The 24,921-nt window shown below is 33.4% G+C and overlaps 1 pseudogene; it reads left to right on the plus strand.

Annotated features, from left to right (window-relative positions):
• The first annotated feature begins 4,698 nt into the window (after window positions 1-4,698).
• On the plus strand, window positions 4,699-4,816 carry LOC145255883 (5S ribosomal RNA; annotated as a pseudogene).
• Window positions 4,817-24,921: the final 20,105 nt, after the last annotated feature.

A 24,921-nucleotide genomic window follows, 5' to 3' on the forward strand; every position in this document is an offset into this window, starting at 1 on the left:
ACGCTCCCCCCCCAAGATGTTATAGGAACAAGACTAACCCACATGCGGCGAGCGATAAATGTTGAATATTTATCTTCCCGCAATCGAACAAATTAAATAGACATGCGAGCTTCGTTGTTAACTGTGAGATATTACGATTTATATGTGATATAAAAAGTTTTAAAAAGTTGTGAAGCGAGCGACCGCTTCTCTGAAAAAAGCCTTTTGTAGACACGCAGAAAAAGCGAACACACATACATACATACATACATTTTCGCTTTTATATTTATAGATAAAGTTGGAGATGAAAGAGTAATAAGTAAAACTATCATAAAATTATGACATGTCACATTTAGTTGTAATTTATGTTGGAAACGTCATCTTAATTATTTATATGGCAATTTAGATTATCTGCCATAAAGAGCAACAAATATATTTTACTTACGATTTAAAATTTTAGAAAAGGCTTACAATACATTGCAATTTAGTTTTTTCTTTAAATATTAATAAAATATTTGATCAGTTATTAAACATTCGCAGATACGTTTATTAATATAAATATTCGAACCCAATATTTGCTCTGATGAATCTTACGTTATATTACAACATATAACGTGATCATGAAGTCAAAAGATTTACCTTTCTTTTAAAAGGTATAATTCGTGAGAAAAGAAGTCTAGAATATCTCGTCATATATATAATATAGACAGTGGCGAGTGCCTTAATGGAAGCTTAAGTTAGACAAGACGTGTTTTAATATGTCCTAATTCAACGTTAAATTATGACGCCACGTATCTCCCGTTTGACATCTCACCGACCTGTTGTTTGCCGTGGATCTCTCTTTATCATTCTTAACTCTAGCTGCCGTCAATCGTCGTCAATAGGACACTATTGTAAAAACGTCGCCAAATACTAGCCGCTACAAACCGATTCCCAGCGTCATAAAACTCATTGCCTACAAACCAAATCTAAATATATCTATACGACGCTTATATTGCAAGTTTTTTCAAAATTGCTAGATTTTACATTTATCTCAGGGACTTGTTTTGCTTCTGATCGCATGAAACTAAACTCTAGAAATATATTCATACATATTTAGAATTGTAATAATAAAACTGTAAACATTCTAAGTTTTCCTTATTTTAATTCTAATTCATTAGGTTTGATAATTTTGTGTCTTCATTTATGTTTTCATTGATACGAGATGAAAGAGGCTGTGACATGGGTCATTGATATGCTCACACAAGAGGACTTCCATGGAGCCTTCCAGAAGGTTTTGGAATGGTGCGGGGTTTACTTCGAAGGGGACTAGAGTTTCGTGTGTGCATTATTAATAAAAGTGCCCATACGAAAAAAGTCTGGAAACTTATTGAAGGATCCTCGTCCGTTCAATCTTCCCATGCAGACACATTTTATTAGGTTTACTTTAAATCATTTTGTTTCGTTTTTGTTCATTTCGTGCATTCTCTTTTAATCATATTTTTCTTCTTTATTGATTTGATGGCGTCCGTTTCCTAAATAGTTCGATATCTATAGCTATTGGATTCGCAAGTGTCCTTATCATCTCTCGAAGTAGCAGTAGTTCTATACCGTCTGCTGTTTAAAGTATTAAATTCTTTATATCCATTAATAGACAGTTTTACATCCCTATATTTTGACTACATATGTTAATAGTGTCGTTATTTTGTTTCTCTTTTGTCTGTAGTTTCACACCATCCATTCACATACAGTGACTTTTTCCTTTGTATTTCGTTAATGTGTTGTTTCAATTGTATTTCGTTAATATGTTGTTTCAATCGTATTTGTAAATATCTTTCAATTGTATTTCATTAATATGTTGTTTCAATTGTATTTCGTTGATATGTTGTTTCAATTGTATTTCGTTAATATGTTGTTTCAATTGTATTTGTAAATATGTTGTTTCAATTGTATTTAGTTAATATTTTCGTAAGTGAAATAATATCTATGACAAGTAGAAATGAACGTAGGAACTCTCTTTTTGTAGACATATATCCGCATGTATGGTCCCTAAGGCACCAATTCAATCCTTTTTCATGGAAATCTCTCCATGCAAGCCATGAGGTCACGTGATTTAAGACGCTATCAAAAATAAAAGATGCTTATCGCAAAGAGAGATGCCTATTGATTTTAGTTTTGAAAAGATCATGACTATAGGTATTACTACTACTACTACTACTACTATTATTATTATTATTGTTGTTATTATTGTTGTTATTATTATTATTATTATTATTATTATTATTACTACTACTACTACTATTATTATTATTATTATTGTTGTTATTATTGTTGTTATTATTGTTGTTATTGTTGTTATTATTATTATTACTACTACTACTACTATTATTATTATTGTTGTTATTATTGTTGTTATCGTTGTTGTTGTTGTTATTATTATTATTATTATTACTACTACTACTACTACTGCACGCAAATAAAAATTCCTCAAAAGTTTCTATCATTTTGAAATTCACATAAAATATTAAATACTGCCGATTTTTTTTATGGGCAAAGCCGAAGAAAAAATAAGTTTTCTGTCTGCAGGTTACAATTTGTCTAGAAGTACAATATTTAATTCGTGATCAGTTGGGTGAGAAGGTAATGAATTCTGTCTCATAAAATATATATTGCCACGCGTGTGCGCTTCAGAAATAACCGAATGAACAATATCACATATTTGACAAAATAAATGCTCAAAATAATGATTAGAATAACAATTCAAAATCTAGAAATGAGAAATGCGTATTGAGATTAATGTATTTTATCGGATTTCGCTAAAAAAACAAAGAAATTGGGTTTTTTGTGACGTCAAAGGGGGATTGGAAATAAAACACAATACATTTTTGTATACTTTAAGATTCCTTTGCCCCCCCCCCGCTAATTTGTCGTTAACAAAGCAATTAAGAGCATATTATTCGTATGGTATGTTACAATGTCATAAATGCCGTGCCAAAATGAAATTTTGTTTCGTTCAAAAAAAACTATTCATCAACTTTCGATGATGATTGTTAATTTGTTTTATTTTATATCGCAATTCTTCATCCAAAACATTTAGCTAATTCAGTCGAACCCTTTCTAAATATATTATCCATATTCTTAATAAGATTTATTTCTTGAATTCACATATTTAATATGTGAATTTTTGTATTTTCGTTTATTTTTGGTGAATTCTGTTGAGATATGTTAATATGCATTATATTTGTTTGTAGACATGCATCGTCTACAATTTAATATTATTTTCAAATATTTTATCTGTCATATGATTTTATAAATTTTACATATATGAGAATCAAGTCCGTGAAAAATTGTCTTCAGAGTGAAAGGTTTATGTATTTTTTCGTCTTGAAGAACATACCTTCCTTGTTTTCCGTGCATACACATGAAAACATACTTTCAAATATGTTAATTGTCGATTTTAAGAAAATTAAGATTTACAAAATTTAAATATGCTCAACCAATGATTAATGTCCGCATCTTTATGATTATAAAGCTCTGTTGATCGTCCGACCGTCCTTGCTTGCATCTTGTCTATCAAAAACATTGTTGTCATGGAAACCAGCTTGTATAATTCACTCCTTTCCATAGTCAGTCCAACCATAATGAGTACAAATAAACTTCAGTTTCTGCTTGTAGACATAGTTTCAATCGAGAAACTCTTCTGCTATGTTTTGGTTTTGGTTTCGATTCTAGCTGGTGGCACTCAAATCATTTATGGCAACAGAATATTCTTTTCATTCTTTTGATTCTCGGGTATATACCCGACACACTTAATCAACCGAGAACCACATCCTCTATATAAAAATATAACAGATATTAATGGATATATACTCAAGAGTGAAAACAATGAAAAGAATATGCTGTTATCACATCCCTACAAATCATATATATATATATATATATATATATATATATATATATATATATATTACTTTTGAAATCAAGACTGGTTATTGGGTACAATACAATATAAAATAATTGAATCTATCATAATATATACGAAATCTGCGCAAATTAAAATATCATATTTAAGCATATTGGGCAACGCTGGGTGTCCCTACTGGTTTAAATATAAAATCTGTTTCATAATTATAAGTCATCCGCATATAATGTTTTTTTTCTGTATTATTAGATTTCTGTACACTAGAAAATGTCCTTGCGCCAAACTTGTGTTGAATCAGAAAATGAAACGAAAAATAAGAGAAATGGCTATTAGGTAACTGATAGATGTGAGTTTATATTGTTCACATATGCGTAGGTGTAACATTGTTATATAATGGATGAAAATCGGATGATGTAGACACACGAACTAGAAAACGAAGAGCAGACATGTTATAATGTAATTTGTCACAAGCGTTAGCGAGAGTTGTCGCCCGGGGAAATAAGATGGGCGAATATTCTCTCTCTCTCTCTCTCTCTCTCTCTCTCTCTCTCTCTCTCTCTCTCTCTCTCTCTCTCTGTTTACATTTTAAATCTCTAAGTGATGAGATATAATGCCAACTAAATGATACACCCATTTATTGTTTCCAACTTAAAATATTTTTTTTAACTTTTAATAATGAAGAGTTTGTGTCTGATAGTTTTCTACTAAATTAACTTTATTTTCTTTCTACTTCATTTATGTGAATAAACTTTTTGTTTATTTGCGATTGATGAGAATCGATAAATATTTTTCCTTATCATTTTAACGCTATTTAGTTCGCATACGGTATAATCACGTCGACACACCGGTTTCCATTATATCACCGAAGTTAAGCAACGTTAAGCCTGGTCAGTACTAAAATGGGTGACCATTTGGGAATTCCAGGTGCTGTATGTGCTCTTCACTTATCTCGGTATTATCGTCCTGAAGATCTTCTTGCCACTGGATTAAAGCAGTACCGGTTCAGAAGAGGTATGGTTAGAGATTACGCAATCCTTGCCTCATAAGTACACACATATCTACCCTTACAGGGGGTATTCATTGTCTTTCGAGACTGACCGGAGGCTTCCATTAGTTCGCCAGTGAGTGATTCTTAATCTGCCAGGCTTTACCTTCGCTTTTTGAGAAGGAGTTAGTTTATTGCTAATCGCCTGAAGCACCATTACCGAAGAATGCCGGCGGTCTGCCCAGGTACTTTTTTGACTTCTCAATCCCATTTTCCGACTCTGGTTTCAGAGTTCTTGCAGTGGGAGAAAACTAAATACCCTTATGTGTGCCAAGCACCAAATCTCTATCTAAAAAAAGATAACGCAGCCGGTTCAAGTGTTGGTAACCAGGAGGAGAAGGAGGATTTTTCACACTTACCAGTACAAATTGGTTTCAATGACTAAATCTTTCCTCACTTGAACAGCGAAGAATGTGAAGAGACCTGATTCCAATATACGACATCATCAACGGGAATGTAAATCAATTTTTTAGGAGTTTTTCACCCGAATGTCTAGTCGTGGTCTCCATGGTTACCTACAGAAGAAGTCGTGATGATGCCTAGCATATATTCATGTTTAAAGTTGCCTTGTGCCATATATTTGTAACTTTACGCTGGTAAATAGCAATTAAGTATACCAGTGTGAATTTTGTTAAGGATCACATTAGGAAATAACTGGATAACCTCGGCAAACAAAAATGAAATAGCTGGATAACCTAGGCAAACAAAAATGAAATAACTGGATAACCTAGGCAAACAAAAATGTACCCAGAAAAAGATGACGTGATTCGAAGCAGATAGCAATGGTCAAATTCACTAGACAAAACATATGGCCGATCACGATATGAAATGACATCACGCTTTCGGACGTTAGAAACGAAGGATTTTTAGTTAGTTCTCTCCGAGAATCCAAGCTATGCAGATGTAACACGTCCAATAATGTAGGTAATCTCAGCGACTGTTGCCGATGCGATGTAAATATAATGTGATCTCTCTTAATGCGAATGTAACATTGAGATAAACATTCATATATACATACACATATTTTAATTTAACTGTCTTTTTACATTGTGACACTTACGTCACCCGCGCGTCGTCTAGTGGTGAAACGCTCCCCGATCGGTGGTCTTCGGGTCTTTTTGATGAGAATGTCAGTGGCCAGTACCTGAAAGAGACTCGTCGAGCGTTTCTGTAATCATGCCAAACAAATTAAAAAAGACAAGTCGATATTTGTTTTTTTTTGTTTTTTGTTTTTTTTTGTGATTCGAAATCCCTTGTTATTCAAGGTTACAATCGTCGTTTCGTATTTCACTATTAAGTTAGGGACTGGCTGTTTGTTAACTGCAAAGTTCTTTCGTTTTCGATAAAAACTAAACGGCTACGTGGCAGGGTCAATCGATGAGGCGGTCGGCTTTTTCGCTCGTTCGATCCCAGGGAAGCAGATGTCTCTCTGTGTCTGTCAGTCTGTGTGTGTGTTGCGCTCAAAACTCGCTGCTTATATTGTGGGGGCGGGAGCTATATCTTCTTCTTTTTCTCTCATTCGGCCCTTTAGCCAATCAGGATGCCGGAACCGCTGTCACTCAAATCTTCACCAGGCGGCCTATGCCCAAAAAAGGGGCTGTTTCTTCTTCTTCTGTTGGCAATCTCAGACGGCGTGTGCCTAATGGAATTTGACGGGCCATTAAAACCAGAATGGTCTCGTTCAATTAACTTTGAGGGATCATAAAAATCAACCAAATCCAATTCCACAAAGGCCACGTGTCTTTTCAATAGAGGCCACTTACCCACCAGGGAGCAGCCAACAATGGTCGCTTTGTAAATTGGAATTTCATTGGTACTCTTCCTTCCACTCACGTATCGGGCTGTCATGGTCAATTAGCGTTTACAGCTTTCTTGGCCAAAAGAAGTATATACCATTCTGGCCCTATCTACCTTTTTTTCCTTTTTATTTTTTCTCTTTTGTTTATAACTGTTTTTTTCTATGCCTGTCGTTCGCCCCACCACTACCTGTTTTCTCGATCGCCTCTTACCTCTCTCCGTTGGGTGCATTTAGTTTGCAGTTTACTGCACCTTCGAGCCTGTCTCACATGGTATGTTGCACTTTACTATCTTTTGCCAATAAAATTGATTGCTTAAATTACTGCATTTTTCTTATATTGTATTTTGAAAAGAAATGAGGTAAATAAAATAGTATGCCTTAAAAACTTTCGGTGCTTATGCAGTTTAGCAAACATATTAAAAACGAAGATAAAGAAAAATTCTCTACTATATACGTGTCCGTATTGGAACGAAGTTCTCATAAAAAAAATCATTTAATTTGATCAAGTACTTTCTTTGCTTGTTTGTTTTTGTTTTGTTTTTTGGCTATTTTTTACAGAGGAAAATCAAATTTTAGTCAGATTATTCGCGATGCAGACATCTTGGCAAATTAAGCTACAAAAAGAGGGAGGCGCCAGGAGAGATAACTCCATCTAATTCTTGAAGTTTGCCAAAACGCACAGTTTGGAATAATTTTAAGTATTCCTTTTATCTCTCTGCTTTAGATTTTCCAAAATGTTTTTTGTTTGTTTGTTTTTAGGGATGTGAGTGACCATTGGAGAAGGGGTATTAAAATATGCCTTTTATTTTTGATGCCCCGTTTTTTCCACCAAAATAAAAATAAGTTAGAGCAAAAAAATGGGCATCTTGGTTTTTATATCTTAGCTAAACTGCATAAGTTCCAAACTTTCTTCCATTCATAGACGAGAATTGAGGGATTTTGTTTTCTAATTAATATTCTTGCAATTAAAAAGTTTATCTTAAAATGTATGCAACACGTAATTAAACAATTAGCGGGAATGTACGATGACGGGTGCTGTAAATATTAGATAGTATGATGAACGCTATTATATGTATCATATAAATTATTTTATTTGTTTTTTTGTTTTTTGTTTTTTTGTCGTTCTCTGCACACATCCGTAAATGCCGAGAATCGCTGGCATTGTTGAATGGGCTGACATAATGGATATTCGGCTTCGTTCAATTTAGTTACTTTTCTACGATTTCTATTGGAATTAAATCGCTGTGCATTGCTGATCGCCTAAAGGTCAACGAATGGATGAGGAAAAGTGATTAAACCTTTACTAAAATAAAAAATAAAACATTGTACCTTGTGAAGCTGATAAAATGCGGTGGATTGAGGGCGTTAGGGTTCACCGTAGATTGAAAAAAGACGTAGAACTTCACTTGAGATAAACGTTTCACGCCCACCATTGACTGAAACGGGTGAACCTTAACACCAGCCAATCAATAGTTTGTGACGTTCTGAACGAAGAAACCATACGATCTTGAAAATAAGAATCGTTCTTTTCCGAACATACGTCCATTCTACGTACAATGTTAGGGAGGAAATGACTATTTTAAACTTAAGTATGAAGGGCAATGAAAATACAATTCCAAGTTTTACAGACAAACAAGCATGCATTTAGAAAAATGAAATGTAACCTATGAAAATGCTATTTCAAAATTAATTGTAACATACCTATGACAATGTTATTTCAAAATGAAATGCAACATATGACAATGTTATTTCAAAATTAATTGTGACATACCTATGACAATGTTATTTCAAAATTAATTGTGATATACCTATGACAATGTTATTTCAAAATGAAATATAACATACCTATGACAATGTTATTTCAAAATGAAATGCAACATATGACAATGTTATTTCAAAATTAATTGCGACATACCTATGACAATGTTATTTCAAAATTAATTGTGACAAGTCAATAAAATTATTACTTCAAACGTAAACGTTTCAAACGGACGAACATATTTCAAACATAAGCGTGAAAGACTGACTAAAACTGTTTTTTCATGTTTACGCGTGACAAAAATGTACAAAGATGTTATTTTAAACTTATGCCTGACAGACTAACGAAAATATTATTTTACACTTAAGCTGATTACCCGATGACAATTCTATTTCAAACATATGCCTTAGAGATCGACAAAAGTGATATTCAAAACTTAAACAACAAAAATTGAACTTGAAAACTTATCGTTCAAATTTAGCATTCACGGGCAACAAGAATTGGAAAAAATACATTGAAGGCATTGCCATGGCTGTTGCTAAGAAGGTTGGTTTCTCTACCGCACTGAAAAACTGTTCACACTTATCAATATCCTGTATCTCTACAAAGCCACAATTCGCATGTGCATGTTGCCACATATGAGCTGGCGCATCTGGCATTAGTTTCCCATTCTTAGGCAAGGTTCAAAAAAGATTCTCCAATAGGTTCCGCACTGTCACCAAGCTCAAACCCTGTCTCATCGTCGCAATGTTGCATTCTTGTTCTTGTTGTACAAGTACTTTAATGGAATGTATTCTGACGAACTCGTAGCACTTGTGCCCCACCCTGATGCAAACTATCCACCAAGCAGCAGGATCTCACGCCTTCACCGTAGTGGTCCCTAGATATCGAAAAGACTTCTAGACTAATAGTTTCTTCCCTCGAACTGCTAAATTTTGGAATACCCCGTTATCTCCTGCTTCTCTGATTTTACCTACATGCAATAATTTAAATATAACGGGAACAGATGTCTCGCTGTTCACCTACATACATAGTGGCTCTCTTGGCATGGCCCCTAATAGTACTCCCTTATATCCATATAGCGCTGAGTGGCAAATTTAAACTTTATGATTGGCAGACAGAGCATCTTTTAGAAATATTTGGACTCATCAAACATGCAGCCACTCAATTTACGCATTTAGCGACAAACTCAAAGGATGAAGATGAGAAGACGTATCTAAAAGCGTGACGTAAAACAATTATATTTAAGATATTGAACTTTAAGGGAGTTGCAACACCTCTATTTGAATTGCAATATTTCCACAATGGTTAAAAAAGAAAGAACATGGCGGCGTTTTTGTTTTTATTTATTTATTTATTATTTCTGCACTTTTCTTGTAAAATATCCTTCTGACTTTCGAGGAAATGAATTGGTAAAAGCCAGTGTCGAGTGCTGGCTTAGTTTTTAAATTGCCATAGAGGTTTCTTAATTCGTGCATATGAATTTGAAAGTATATTAATGCCTCATTTCTCGTAAGTTGAGAACTTTAACTCATCCTATCTTTCCTTCTGTCTCTCTACTGATCTGTATATATATATATATATATATATATATATATATATATATATATATATATACATGCTATTATTATTATTATTATTATTATTATTATTATTATTATTATTATTATTATTCCCAAAACCAACAGATGCATTCAATTTACACTTATATGTTTTTATTCATTTTTATGAACTATGCCTTACTCTTCTAAGACAAATATATTTTCCTCAAAAATCATGGAATGGAAAAGGATTTGAAGAAGAAATACTGTAGATAAATAAATATATATATATATATATATATATATATATATATATATATATATATATATATATATATATACTAGCAAAAGTACACGTCGTTGACTGGGTTCAAAAACAGACTACAGAAAATGAACTCTGATTTATGAAAGTATGGTAGGTTATGAAAAGGAAGGGTTGTAAAGAGATAGCTTCGAATTTGGGGGTATCAAAATCAAAGCAAAATATGATGAAAATAAAAATAAAATAGAAAACGCCCATAATTTATTATACCATATCTGCTCACACTCAAACAATTATCAGAATATTCTGTGGATCTATATTAAAAAACCTTGTTAAACTTTGTGACATATTTCCATTCTATGGAGGTCAGGCGCGAACGAACACCCCATAATTTTATTATACCATATTTCTTCAAACTGAAACATAATTATCAAAGTATACTTACGCAGATAGATATGAAAAGTCTTTATTACAGTTTGTGCCTATTTCCATTCTATGGAGGCCAGGCGCGAACGCAGACCCCACAATTTTATTGTACCATCCCTATTTAAGTTAAAACATACTTATCAAAATATTATGACGTACATCTTTTTCAAAAGCACTTGTAAACGTTTTTTTTTTTTAATTTTTTAATTTATTTCCATACTTTGTGGACCAGGCGCGTACGCAGACCCCAGAATTTTAATGAATCATCATTATGCCAGATCAAACACACCCATTCCTGTGTCTCTATACATCTTCTATCATTATATGTCATCATTTTTCTATAATAGTCAACCATATAGGAACCTATTCGTGACCAGACACACACACAGACGTTCAGCTTTATATTATATATATATATATATATATATATATATATATATATATATATATATATATATATATACATCAAAATATAAGATTTTAAAAATATGCATATGAGGAGAAACAGAAATTTTATAATCCGACAAGAAATATTAAATTAAAAATTAAAAATATCCTTAATCTTCAAATTTTCGAAGAATCACTTCTTCTCATCAGCGGAAAGATAATAGCACAAAATAATGATGAAAAGCTTTTTTAAACATAAAATAAAACCGTAATATGAATACTAACATATTTGCATAAAAGAAAATTTTTTTTTTTGGAATTGCCTAGCACATTGGAATATCTATAAAACAAAAAGATCTGGAATATCAAATAGGTAGAGGAATGCAATAGAGATCTGTAGGTTGGAATTCATATTTGGTAATATCTAGATGCAAGTCCAACGCAGGTAAATTCGATGAGGTAAATTTAAATCCAAGGTAGAGACGATAAAATAAAGTTTTAATAACAGAAAGAATATATATTTTAATTATTTAAAAAAGGATTTTTCCGAAATAAGAAAATCAAAAAGCACAAGTCTCAGTTTCAATTAAAAACAAAAACATGTTTTTCGTGGGTGGTTTAAAAACGAAATGAAGAAACAGGAAAGAGATATATAGAAATCAATGGTTACGATGACCCAGACATCAATACCAACGGGAACGTGCCTGTGTATCTGTGTATCTGTGTATCTCTGTGTGTGTGTGTGTGTGTGTGTGTGTGTGTGTGTGTGTGTGTGTGTGTGTGTGTGTGTGTGTGTGTACATTTCCCTATGCAATAATTCTGTCAATTTTAAGTCTACAGACTCGAAATTTGATATACAGGGTACTGAGATTTGGGAAAATTTTTGTAATCCGTTTTCGGCCAAAAATTTGGCTGTTAAGGGGTCAAAGTTAATAATTTGACATTTGAGAACTCTACCAAACTCCTCTGCCAATTTTGGGTCTAAACACTTGAAATTTTAGATATAGGTTCCTTGAACATGGATCTAACGTAATAACTTGATTTAAGCCTAAAACAATAAATGTTAAGGGTTCATAATAGGAGCTAAATTTTAAAAAAATTGAACTCTTCGGTCTCTACCAAATTACTCAGACAATTTCTGGTCTAAACATTTGAAATTTGACTTAAAGGGTATTCAGAGATAGGGCAAGCTTTTTAATTGGTTTTGGTCGAAAATTTTTAGTTAAAAATATATATGTATGTATGTTTGCATGTGTGCCTAAAACTTTCGTCAGAAGCGACAGATTTTACCAAGATCAGTATCGTCTTGAAGCTCGACCTTTCAGACGACAAATATCGAAAAATTGGCTAAAAACATTAAGATCTCCACCTTCAACTGGGCACTTTTCTACAAGGGGTTGCTTTTTTCGCCGATATTTTTTAAAGTTATCCTCTCCTTTCGAGTATGTAGCCTTAATCTCTATATAAATAAAATGAACTCATTTTTTCCCGTGTGATTTTGACCTTAATAGGATTAAAAATCAAGATATTTCATGCAAATATAATATGCACAAACGGCAAAACAATATCTGAGGTGTGTTATATGCTTATTATTTCTCAAATTCCTCGATAATCTTAGATTTCTATACTTTTTCTGCTGAGAAGTCACGGCCAAAATCGGTTAAGATCAATAGAAGTGGTAAAATATTTTCTCTTTTATAAATTCCTCCTCCCCCTGCCACCACTTAACACCGTTTGAGGATCGTTCACAAGGAACAGTTGAGAAGAGAACACCGGTCTGGCTTCGTAGTTCTTTCATGTGAAGTTATTTAAAATTACTAAACTAAGCTGCTGTGCTCTGTGGCGTAGTGGTTAGCGTGCTGGACAATTCACATTATATTTTCACGTTCGCGCCGACTTACCGTAGTCGTTTTTTTTTTTTTTTCCTAAACAACTGAAATGGACTTTTCTTGGTGGCCGAACTGTTAACGTTGCAGATGTTCTTTTTTTGCTTTTTTTTTTTTACACTTTATTTTCCTACTTTTACTCATGACTCCGGGTTTTATCCTTCCTACTTACCTACCATAACATTTTTTAAAACTCCCCCCCGTCCCGGAAACAAACACTCGGGCAACGCCGGGTACCCCCGCTAGTTTAAACATAAGTCACTTCCGGTTTGGCGGTGGTCGTAACAGCAAAGACGTCAATGTTTTTCCCGTTCTTTTTCTGCCTTCCTACTTCCACTATTTTTTTTTTTTTTTTTTTTTTGCTCAATATACAAATCCAAATACCAGGGCAACGCCGGTCTGAAATCCTAATATTTACATAACTCTATACATATAGATACGAACATATATCCATACATGCAAATACAAATACAAAATATGTATATACATACACAAATAAAATGTTATTGTAATTAAAAGGATTGTTTTTTAATTTAGGTATCATCGTACTCACTGTATTTGAATCTTTTCTTATGTTTACAATAGTAATAATCTCATTTTTTTGCATTAATAATATTTTTACTCTAGGGAAAGTAATAATCCTAACAGCTTCAGAAATACAGAGTTGGCAAAATCTTGAGCCAGGAGTGTAAGATCTGGATTTATCGAGTATAGGTTATTTGATAGAAACGGAGTATTATTAGATCTAAGTTTTTCTGACCAGGGTAGTTAAAGTTGTCTCTTCGGTATTATTAGGATTTTAGTTATTAAATGAAGGTATGTGGTTAGAGATTCTTATTTTTATCGAAGTCAAAGTTGATCCGATGTATGTATAGGATTTAGGATATTATCTCTTTCTGTTATTAGTTGGGGAATTATCATTAGCGTCCATGAGAGGATTTGTAGTTTCTGCAGGTATAACATCATTGGGGTTAGTATCTGGTAGAAGACTGGACAAATTCGTATTGCAAAATTTTTGAAATTGCATAGCAAATGGAAATACCTATAGCAGCAAAAAGTTTTGGAATATTAAATTTTATATATGTGTGTGTGTGTGTGTGTGTGTGTGTGTGTGTGTGTGTGTGTGTGTGTGTGTGTGTGTGTGTGTGTGTGTGTGTGTGTGTGTGTTGCGAAGAGAATGGGTAAGCCTTGTGTCCGCGTCCGACGATTATGTTCGGTTAAGGGGAGCCTGTCAAAAATCGGTGAAGGGTTAGTATCATTTCCTTTTTTGTCTTTTTCCTTTTTCAGCTTCTAATGAGATTTTAATTTTAACTTATTTTCTGCTTACGATATTCATTCGGGTATCCTGATGAAGACATAAAAATTTCAAAACCTTCACCGATCCGCGTAAACTCCTGATAATGTTTATGTAATTTTATTTATAAAAGTTCCAGATATGCATTGCACATTTTTGAATAAATCATTGTTTTAAGTTTGTTATCAATATGCTTAATAAAAAAAATATATATGTGTATATATGTGGGTGTGCGTGCATGTGTTTATGTGTACGTTTAATTGTGTGGTCCTAACTTATAAGAAACTAGCATGGGTTGAAATGAAGTTCCGTTTGAAACACACCTGTATACTAATCGTTTTCATCATGGGCAACGTGGATACCCCCACAACAAAAATAAAAGAACGGATGAAAAAATGTAAATATAATCGCCCAAAAAAAGAAGTACGTGATACCCTCTCCACCAGATGTTTTGGCAGAAGAGCTATAAAGAGAAGAAACTATTCTCCGGATATTGGGCACTGGAAAGAACCCCCCCCCCCGCCCAACAAAAAAAAATAATTAAAAATAAATCATGACAACTTTTGTTTCAATAAAAAATCGCAGCGAATACCCGAGCGATCGCAAATTAATTCTAAAAACAATTAAATTACATTTTTCGCCATTTTATATTTCTAATGTTATCCTTTCCCCTTTCTTCCCGCCCAAAAAACTCGAATTTGTCATATTTTTGGGTTCGTTTTGTTTATAAAATTGTTAGTTGAAAGTACAGAATGATCTCATAATAATTAATTAAATTTATCGTTATTTTATGTTTCAAATGTAATTCCCCCCACAAAAAAAATGTATTTGTCATGTTTGCCCCCCTCGATGGCCATGGCCAAACTTGAAAAAATGCTAGAGATGACATGCCTCGTTGAACGCTTTGTGGCCAAAAGGTGGGTTTTCATTTTATGTTAAATTTATATAGAAAAATGATCCCCCACGCTAAAATGTTAATTTTCCTTTTTTTTCAAAATTTCTTCTTTCATATTATTTATAAAAACTGTTTAAACGTATTAGGTCTTAATTTTTTTAGAGGTTAAACGACGCTGAATCATGGCGTAAAAATTGGCCATTTTTAATTTAAGATAATAAATAAATCATAAAGAAAATCTCTTTCGCAAGCAATTAAACACACTTGCTATAGGATAATTATTATAATAAATCCTGAGCAACACCGATTAAATTTTATAAACAAAAAAAGGGGGACAGATAATGTATGGGGATGAATTTTGCTTACATGGAAAATTGTCTGACTAACTCTGCCCTCGTAGGGATGCAAGTAAATGAAGACATTAGTTTTAAATATTTTTCTCTAACTGCATACTCCCTTCCTCTGGGCATCGGCATTGAAAATAAAGAAAATGATATATTCTGGTTGGTTGGTTGTTTTTGTTTTACGGCATATCAACCCTTTTCAGGTTATTTAGTGCCGAATCCGGTGATTTTGAAGAAAAATTTTTTAATAGAATATATTTGTTTTTTGCAAGTCAGTTTCTATTTAACCCATAGTTGGAACCCTAACAGGTACTACCACTCCGGGTCAGAGTGGACTTGGGAGCAATAGCAATTAAAGGGTGGCTCCACATTCTCCAGAGCCCGCAAGCTGGGGCCTCACCATCGGATATAGTTTAAGGTCATATCCAGGACCCCCATTAAGGGACTTTTACCCTCTGCAGGGGGGGGCAGTCGGCGTATTCTAATGCCCCACCGATAGGGCCGGATGTATTCTGGAGCAGAAGTTTTTCAAAAAACAACTTATGGAATATATCAGCGTACTTATAGTTTATATGACCAAAGAGAACTACTAAATACAGTAAAAGAAACGGATAACCCAACAAAACAAATAAAAATGGTTACTTAAAAATTAAGAATAAGCGAAAAAAATTACCTCCGAATTAAAAATAAAAATAATAATTCAGCTTAGAAGAATATTTCGAAATAAAAACAAATCTATTACAGAAAATATCTAATAACGTTCTTCATTTTAAACAATTTTTCAAAGAATTAAACTATCACAGTTATTCCCATTTGGTTTTCTGGTTTGAAAATTAAACGGTTTCAGATTTCAGATAATAATAAGTAAAAATAAGTTAAATCAAATATAAATTGAAATGAAAATAAACCAAATAATTATTTTTTAATAGTACAGTTGAAACGAGGCATTTGTGTCGAATAAGTAATATCATCGAGCTAATTATTTAAATAGATTTAATTTAATATGATATGCTAATGACCATAACTCATTTAATGTAGATGTGTTTTGAAGAATGCTATATATAGAAATTACATATAAAATATAATATCTCCTTTGACAGAAGTATCCTATCATCGGCGTTAGTATTTCTTGACCAGGAAAGGTTTACACACACATATCGCCTTTATATTTCTTTGATCGTGGGGAGTTGTACACAGAGACAAACACACACATGAGCGCTACTACTTTATATATATATTTAAATATTTTTTGCGGGGTACAAAATTTTATTTTGGCTATGTAAAGACTAAATTTAAACTTGTTCGAAAACATTATTTATTTAAGATTGTGAAATTAAAAAATAAAATGAATGTGTCAGCTGACCGGTTTCGAAGCTCGCTAGACAGAGCTAAAATCGAACTTAATTACGTTTTAAAAAGAAAAGGGGGGAACAATGAATTGGAGATTAAAAAGTAGGGGAGAATATATGTATAAAGAGGGGGATGAATTAATTATTAAATAGAAATTAGATTAAGCCCTAAGAGATTCTCTTTTTGTTTGCAAACAGAAGGTCTCAGAATCTTAATATATATAGTTTCTAGAATTTTGAGATGATAAAGAGAGTGCGACTTACTAAGGATGGAAAAAAGTCCGCACTAAAATTCAAAGCGCAAATACGATTATTTATAAGGTGCTCTCCTATAGATGAGCCATGGGTATTGTTAAAAATGTCCGAAGGTAGGTAATTTCCATTTCGAATTTTGGATGGAACATGTTGTTTTACCCTATTATCTAATTTAATCCGCCCGACGTAGCATATATATATATATATATATATATATATATATATATATATATATATATATATATATATATATATATATATATATATATTGTCTTTGGATTTCATTCTTATTTAGTTACAGTAACAAGTGTTTGGATTTCATTCTTATTTAGTTACAGTAACAAGTGTTTGGATTTCATTCTTATTTAGTTACAGTAACAAGTGTTTGGATTTCATTCTTATTTGGGAGTGTGTATAAGTTTAAATGTAAATATAGTTTCCTTTTTTAATTCTGAAAACTTTTAAATGTTTCCCCTTTATGTATTTTATCCAAATTGCGATATTTTCATGTTTATTATATTATTCACGTGTGTTCAAAGCGAAGAAGGTTTTTAGTCTTATATTGTAAATAAACAACTTCTAATAAATTATTACGGGGGGTCGAAAAGTGTGAAGGTACTAATCGACTGTACAACTAATAAAGGAAAAGCAAAAAAGGATGACATACACGGGTGATCGGTTAGACGACAATGGGTTTCGTATTTTATTTTTACTAAACAAAAACGGTAGATTGCATGGTGGTAGATATCAGGATCAGCCAAAGCGAGAACAGGTGTCTCGCCAGGTTGAGAATCTTGTATCTCTGGGGTAGAGTGGCCTGCCTTAGGTTGATCGGAGCCGTAAAGATGGGATTTGATGCTGGAAACTGGTAGCCGGACGTCGAAGGGCTTATGGATGTCGACGGGCGCTGGAACAGGTAGCTGGACTTCGGTGGACACAGAAACGAGTAGTTGAACATCATTGGGCACTGAAACGAGTGAACAATGAAACTGATAGTCGGACATCAGTAGGCATTGGGACAAGTAGCTGGACGCCAGTGGGAACTGGAACGGGTAGTGTGACGTCAACGGGAACAGAAGCTCGTAGCCGGATGTAATGGCCGTAAGAGCTATTGACTGGAAGCGACGGATGCTGCAGGAGTGATCTGGAAGCCGCTAGAGTGAGCTGGAGGCTGCAGGAGTCGATGACTGTAGAAAGGGAGTCTCAAAAGGTCAGCAGTAGCGGAGAGTGAAGTAGGTATCGCATTAAGGTAGTTTGTTGAAAGTTAGCGCTGAAAACGGCTGTTTGAATCGCATTATTTGTTTTTGGTAGTTAGCCCTAAAATAGTTGTTCGATCTACTCCTACTACTAATTCTCTAGCCTGCTGTACTCAATCGACTTGACTGAACGCGTCTAAGTCGCAATTCAGAACGCTCTTTGCTCTCTGCCGGTCTTGCCGATTTACTGGACAGACATTTGTTTCATGGAAAGCTATTGATGTTACAGGCGATAGTGCTGATTAAAAAAAAACAACTGGATATACTGAATTTTAAGTTGGTTTCCTTATAGTCAAACATGTCTTTGGCGCTTATTGCCAATATATATTTTATTTTCTATCCAAAATTAAAATCTATTATTTTTATTTAGTATAGGAAAATTGAGTTTTTGTGGTTTCCCTTTGCTGTTGAAGAACAATCGTTGCTATTCTTTTAGTTCACGTGATCGTGGCGCATTTTGAAGAGTATCAGGTTTCTGCACACGTCGACAAAAAATTATGTTTATTTCGTATTTTTATTAAGAAAAGAATTTTAAGAATCGTTTTGGAATCGGAAATTAGGCTTAATTTTTTCCGATTCCGATACCAATTTCGATACCCCAAAAAGTTTCAATTTTTCCGATTCTCGATCACGATTTCAATTTATCGTCCCAACACACACACACACACACACACACACACACATGGATATATATATATGTATGTGTGTGTGTGTGTGTGTGTGTGTGTGTGTGTGTGTGTATATATATATATATATATATATATATATATATATATATATATATATATATATATATATATATATATGTGGATATCTAATCTTTAACTTCAAAAACACACGCAAGCGTATGTGAGGTGTACATGTATAAATATAAGCGTGTGTATGTGTATGCGTGTTTAAGTCTGTGCCGGGCGAGGTTGTTCGTGTTTGACAGCGAAATTGTTCGTCCCAATCTTTTATATACCCTCTTCCAGCCAAATGACTTTATTATCTGCGTTTAGACTTGTTTCGTTTGCAGAGCGACCGGATGTAAAAGACGGGTCTTGCTGTCATTATTAAAACAGATACATGGCATATTTATATAAGATCCATAAATACATAAACACTAACTACACATTTGATCTCTCTCTTTCTCTCTGTTTCTCTCTCTTTCTCTCTCTCTCTTTCTCTCTCTCTCTCTTTCTTTCTTTCTTTCTCTCATACACACTCTCTTTCTCTTTCAGGATGAAGCGAAGCAATTGATTTGACGCTTAAAAGTATAATGCTTTGAATCACCCACAAAATGACTTAATGGATTTTGCCATAATTTAGTGTGGGAATGCGCTGAAAATTACGACTAAAATGATGCTTTATTCTTGCAATTTTGACTATGAATTTTCCCAATTACAGGAAATCTCTTAAATTGTATTTCTTATATATGTATAGATTTTTGCATCTCTTTGTATAATATACACGACTAGCAGGACCCGTTAACCGGCGTTGCTCAGTGGAAGTTTGCCCCCCTCGCAAAAAATTAAACTACGGTTGTTGCTGGTGGTCACTGGCGTCTCTGAACAATTGCGGACACTAGCGGCCGTGGCCGAAATGAAATAATCTGGCTTTCACTGGCGATTAGTGTTGATTTGGGGCGATAACATGCAGGTACTGTTTGAATTTAAAAAAAAAAAAAAGCAATTAAGGCCATGCGTAGATTAGTATGAACTAATAAAATTACGAAAAATGGTCAATTAGAAAAATAATGGAAAGTGGAAACAGAAGTTTTAGAAGTTAGGCATTCTCACTGTATATGAACTGTTTAGAGTGATCGAAATCAGTAGTAGCAGTTTTAGCTGTTTCCGTTTTGTTTTGTTTTTGTTTGTTCAAGTTCTTCCTCTTCTTTTCAACTCTTTCGCCGATAGTATTAAATTAAATTCCAGTTTTATGTCATCTTTTTTAACGTGTAAAACAAAACGATTGCGAATTTTTCACTTTACTCTTTTTAATATTGTCATGTTAAGAACGGCGTTTGGAATAGGCAGCCCAAACTCCCCATTTAAGAACGGCTTTCGAAACAGATATCACCAACCTCCCCATCTTAATAACGGCATTCGGTAGAGACACTCCCAGCATCCCCATGTAAAGAACGGCTTTCGGGGTAGATAGCTCCCTTGTTGGGAGGAGGGGAATAATACATCGAAATTTAATCGTGATAATCGTTGTCGGCATACACACTGGCAAATGGCAATCTCGGTAGGAGATAAGTAGATTTGTTTATCGCGCGTGTGTACAAACTTGGCAGCCAGTGAATTACAGTGCATAATACAGGGTTTTATATCTCTATAAGTACTTGTCTCTGCAAAATTTGAATGAGATTTTCTTAATCAGCATAGTCGAAAACTTATATATGGCGTCATTCTAAAGAAAATTGTGGAGTTGAACCTAATGTACAAATTTACCTCCACCACCCAAAAAAGTTAATGTGTGCGCAATCTCGAAAATCAGTCTGGGAAAGAAAATAAAATAAAATACCCCCACAGAATTCAAAACTGATGAAAACACAAGTACAAATGATCGTTTTCCTACGTAACAAAATTTACGTTTAAACTGTAGCGTTCGTAATCGGTGTAAAAAATCGGTAATTGTGCAAAAAACCAGACCCTAACTTTCAAACACCCTGACAGGTCTCTTAATTGAGGTATGGAAGCACAAAATGGATACAAAACTTCCGCTATTCTTCAAAACTGCTTACTTGTATATTTGGGCAAGATATTAGGATACTTTTTAAATTATATTTTTCAAATATTTTTACGTTTTGTTTTTCTTTGGGTTTTTTTTTTCAAACATAGGCTGTTTAATGTATTTTATTTAAATATAGCTTATTTAAACCTGCGCAATCTATTACGATCGTCGATGTAAAATATTTATATTTTAAAACAGTTAAACTATTTTCTGTTGCACATTAACCTTTTAGGAACTGCTAAAAGTGTTAAAAAATGGCACATTCATTGTTTTCTTTTCATGTTTCTGTAAACAAATATGTTTTTAAAATATCTAAACAGTTTGACAAAATATATAACATATGAATTTAAATAAAAAAAATAGTTATTTAAAAAGATATTGCGATTAAAAAATAAAAAATCAATTGATGAAAAAGTTTACGTATTTTTATATATGTATATTATATGGGAGGGTGAAAAAATAAACATAAAATATAGTTAACTATAAGAATACTTTAACAGTATTAAAATGTGAATGTTTCACATATGTTTAAAAGCATTAAATTCAAATAATATAATAAGTACGAATCCAATGCCGAAGCATTTTTTTAATCGGCGATGATCGTAATATATTGCGCAGGTTTAAATAAAGTATATTTCAATAAAGTATATTTTTAAAAAAACGCAACTATATTTGAAAAAATATAATTAATTATTGGAACACATGTAAAAAGCGAGCGAGCGAGCTAGCAAGAAAGAGAGAAAAAATAAATATCTGTTGTTTTTTCCTTCACCATCGTCGTGAAGCTTTTTTTTTGGGGGGGGGGTCTTCGGCATAAAAACAAATGTAAAAAGCGAGCGAGAGAGTTAGGAAGAATATATATAGAGAGAGAGATGAGGGGAGGGAGAGAGATAGAGGAAATGCAAACTGGTGTAGATATTGTTTACACGGTAAAATGTAAAAAAAGGAACGCAACAATTTACTTTGAGGGTAAAAGTAGGTACCATTTCGACGTCATATTTGAATGGCACATTAGCGTTCGTTCAGCATGTGAATACTGTTAATCTCGAATATAGGAATGGTCAGAGCTCAGCCAATCAGATTGAGCGGAATTAGCCTGGAGAGACTATTATTTTCGAATTGGAAAAAGGACATTTATGTTATGTCTGTGGGGTTAGGGTCCAGTTACGAAGGGTGCCAGCACAATATATGTATAATATGTATATTTCCTCCCGGTATTGACTGGGGGCAGTAGGAAGACTTTATTTTAGAGGTAAAAATATGAACTACTTCCTCTAAAAATGATTGCGACTGTGATGATGTTGCTCCTAGGATGAAATGTAGAATGTTATTATAACGACTAAATATGTCTAAAATGTATTTCTTAAGTTACATAAGAAAGTTGCTAATTATCTTGACATGATAGATTCATATGTGGTATATGTTGTTGCAAACCTACGATACTTTGGTCCAGAGGGGAATTTCTGCAATCAAAATATAATATATGGAGATATACACGTCTTTACTACTTAATTTCTGATTACGATTTTCAAATTGTTTCTGTGAATATTTGCATTGCTAGAATTTTTTTCTCCCAAAATTTTTGAAAAATTTTTGTAGTTTTTGTTCATCAAACAGCCAGAAAAAAGAAACTTATTTTGCTTGAAAGTTTTCAATTTTTCAAATTTATGCTGACCATTAATTTGATATTTTATTGGTTTTCTCTTTTTGATGAGAAGAATTTAACTTCAAATCCATCGAGTAAAGGTCAGTTTTGTTTTATTATTCCTTACTTGGACACTTGATGGTTCAATAATTTTTGTAAATTTTTCCCTTTTTATTTTCCATCCTTTCTATATTTCATATTAATGACCTGTCTACATTATCGAACGTCCTTTATCACGAGAGGATCTTATATAAAATATTTATCTTCACACACACACACACACACACACACACACACACACACACACACACACACACACATATATATATATATATATATATATATATATATATATATATATATATATATATATTTAATTATTTGAGGTTGCTATTTTCCAAAGGTAGGGTAACCAGTGAAATATAATGAGTTTCATACAAGAGTGCTCAATACAGAAGTAGAGCAGGTTACATTTGTCTTTACATAAGCAGTAGTTTGTTGCTACACAGTCATGAGCATGTTTCGGTCTACTAGTATTTACTAACTAGAGACCTCATCAGGCAACAACCCTTATTTTCGAAAATGGAATTCTAAATGAAGAGCGAAAATCTATCCTCAGCAGAAGAGGACTTTTTTTATCATGAGTGTGAAGAACAGAGTTTAATTGGGTGCGAATTTATTAGTTTATTCATTCTCATATCTGTTTATTTACTTATTTATCGGTAACTTTATTTATTTTCGTGTTGGTGTTAGGGGTTAGAGGTTGTGGGTTGAGGGGATTTGGTTTTAAAACTAGGGCTATACAGAGCGAGAGGTTGTTTGTTGGTCTATGTTTGAGACTTTCACGGGTCAATGTGTCATAAAATTCTCTTTTTTTTAAAGTTTATTTCAATTTAATATGCTTATATCTGAGAAGAGGTTAGGAATTTACCCGAGTCTGTTGAATGTTGTCTGGGCTTCCAGTGAACGGTTGAAGAGAGGGAAGGGGGGTTAGAGGCGTAAAAAAGAGAACGGAAGGAAGGTGTAGGGGAGGTGGAATGGGGAAGAAGGAAGAGGGACTAATAGAAGTAGAAGAGAAGGTGGCATCATTTAATAGCTCTGCTTTATCTTAAACAAGTGTTTAAGATAAAATAACTTATGAAAATATGCGAACAGAAAATGCCAAATGTGAATGTCAACCTGTTGTCATCATCTAAATTCGATGTTCGATTTTTTACCGAAAAATTCTAACTGTACTTATATCCCAAATATGCACTCTCGAGGGGCAGTCTACATCTTCTTGGCCGGTTATCTCAACCGCCTAATCCTCATTTCTGATTTTTATCGGAATATAAACATATATAGACATCAAATGATAGTTCTGCTTTCACTATACTTAAACAACTTAGGAATTATCGGCTGGAACATAAAAACTGACTGGTCCGAAAGATTATCAGTTAAGTTGTAAAATCTCTTTTCTTTTTTTTTCTTTTTTTTTTTAATTTCAAAGTGTCTCGCCCATTTCTTGCATGGTTTATTCTTTTCGCTATATATTTTCCCATTGCAGACCTGTTGTTTGTAGCATTTATTCAACCCTCACCAAAAAAATGTAACATTGTGTATGTTTATGAAAAAAATGACAGATAAAATCCAGTTTACTTGGTTTCTGACAATATTTTCCACCTCATTCTTTTAACGCACTCTTAAACTGTAGGTTTTCGATTACACAATCGTTTAAAGTATGCAAAAAAATAAATAGTAGAAAAAGACTTTTATTTTTATAACGCTATGTATGTTACATAATGACTGCCGTTGTTTGAATAGAAACTTTTCAGTAACTAAGTATAGCGGAATGTCCATCTATCTGCTTTTCTCACGCGAATAAAAGTAACTCGTCTGTGACTGTTCTTATTTATCCAAAGCTAAACATCAGCGTCCGAGTGATTGTACTCACTGACAGTAGCATAGCGCGGATGCGAGGATGTAAATGCATGCGAAGTGACGTCACAGGGAAAGGAAAAACGCTGTAAAAAGAGAAAGAGCACGATCACGATCACGTGTGAGAGTTGTGAAGGAAGCTCGAGAAGACGATCACGTGAGGGACGTCACAGCGGTAAAGAGAGAATGGGGAAATAAATTTTGTTGCTACAAAGAACAAGCGAGTTGGAGTTATTTTCTATTCTTTGTCTGGGTTTCATCCTT

This window comes from Euprymna scolopes, chromosome 31 (genome assembly GCF_053919585.1).
Source record: "Euprymna scolopes isolate OS-2025 chromosome 31, ASM5391958v1, whole genome shotgun sequence".
Taxonomy (NCBI): domain Eukaryota; kingdom Metazoa; phylum Mollusca; class Cephalopoda; order Sepiida; family Sepiolidae; genus Euprymna; species Euprymna scolopes.